Raw genomic sequence first — 2021 nt, 5'->3', positions numbered from 1 at the left:
GAATTTTTCATCTCCCATTTTATGAGCACTTTTCATGACAATACGTTGAGACTGGACAGCAGGTCCGTATGTTATCATTATAACAAGTACAATCAGAGTCTAGCAGTTATTAATCACCTGGTCATATGACCCATTAAAACAAATTCATATTAACCACAAGACATATGTTTTGTTCCTGAACTCCAGAAATAATGCCCAAAAGCAGATAGAAGAAATGCACGTACAAATTAAATACGACTGGGCTTACAGAAATAAATTAAACCTGGCAACCTGCTTCTCCTCTAATTATACTACTAAGTAACTTGCGGAATATACCTGCTACCAAATACCAGCTTTGCTACTGGACCCGTCTTCCAGCTGCTTCTGCAGTTTGGGCTGTTTAAAATAATCTGGCCAGGTCCCCAGCTGATGTAAACTGACACATTTCCATGAAAGTCAGTGGAGCTATACCGACCGACACCATCTAATGGTCAAGCTCATAGTTTGCACTTAGTCTTTTCCATACAATAGCATTTCATTATGACTAATGACTTTCAACCCAATTCTGATAGATCCTGCTTTTCTAATTGCATTGTCTACTGTGTCAGTGAAATATATTTAGACACAGGGACCACGTCTACACATGCACTTTGCTGCAGAGTAAACTAATTAGCTGTGTAGTAAAGAGTCACCATCTACATGTAAGATGATATTAGGCTGCAGTAAAGTAATTAATGCTATAGTAAGATAGTAGTTAGGGACAGTACTATCTTATGCCAGGGCAATTTACTGCAATTAAATGCATGTATAGATACTGACCACGGGCATAAATTGCACCCAGTCATCCCAGCCAACTGGGGTCAGACTCCTGCCTGCTGCCTAGTCAGATGACTATGCACTTTCAGCACCCTTGTGCCCCAGCCAGCCTCTCGACCACCTGACACCACTACCCAGAGCCCAGGGCTGACCCTTGGTGCTCCCTGCCAGCCTGGGCCTGCTCTGCCCCAGCTCAGATTGCTGCTGTTCTCGGTGCATGTGTAGACACTGCACCCAGGAGTAGTTTAACTCCACCTAAAATTGTTCTGGAGTTATTGTTTCATGTTAATTGCATGTGTAGACACACTGAAGGAGTAGCAGCATGACCGGATTAGAATATCTACACAAAACATGATAAAGAGATGCTCACAGGCAGATGTGGTCCTGCGATATTCCAACTGGTAGAAAGTCAGCCCTTCAGAAGGTCCCATGCAAACCCAAAGCCCTATTACAAGAGCACAAACAATGCATACAGCTCTGCATAGGGGTGGATATCACTCATATATGTCTGGTTCCAAGGCTACTGAAGTCAGTTGAATGACTCCCATTGATGTCAGTGGGCTTTCCATCAGACCCTAAATCAGTATTTCCACAACTTGATACCGGGGACACAAGGTTTAGAGAGGGGGGGTTGGTTTCTGTTTTTGTTTTAATTAAAATTGGCAGCACACTTCACTTATACCAGACAAAAGTGTGGGGGGGTTAAATTTGGAATATATATATAAACGTATTCCATGTCCCTATCAGGGGAAATTATCCATGTCCTGAGACGTACTGTAAAAAAAGAAGGAAACCAAATACATATTTCTTTAAGAAAGGGATTAGTCTCTATATCAGTGGTTCTCAACCTTTTTAGCCTCAAGGCTCCCCTCCATAACTGAAATTTCACAGCACCCCAGCTGAAAATCACTGGACAAGATCTAAATTCAAAATCGACCTGGATTGGGAGGAGGAAGGGGGGTGGGGGTGGATGTGGAGGGAGCCAAGGCTAAAATAATTGAGAACCACTGATCTAACTGGTGCTACTTAAGGGTGGCCGGGATAGGACCTCATCCTGCTGTGCCCTTCTCTTTCTACCATCTGCCCCCTCCTGACCCCGGGTCTGTATCTCAGGACACAAGGGCAGGCTTCACTGTTGAGGCCACTCCTGCAGGGTCTCACATGCTGGCGACCACCTGCATGGGCCCTCCTGCTAATCGCAGGTGTGTGGGAGGACCGGAGGGGAG

Source organism: Gavialis gangeticus, unplaced genomic scaffold (genome assembly GCF_001723915.1).
Source record: "Gavialis gangeticus isolate Ggan-Ray unplaced genomic scaffold, GavGan_comp1, whole genome shotgun sequence".
Taxonomy (NCBI): domain Eukaryota; kingdom Metazoa; phylum Chordata; order Crocodylia; family Gavialidae; genus Gavialis; species Gavialis gangeticus.
This window is presented reverse-complemented; position numbering follows the sequence as displayed.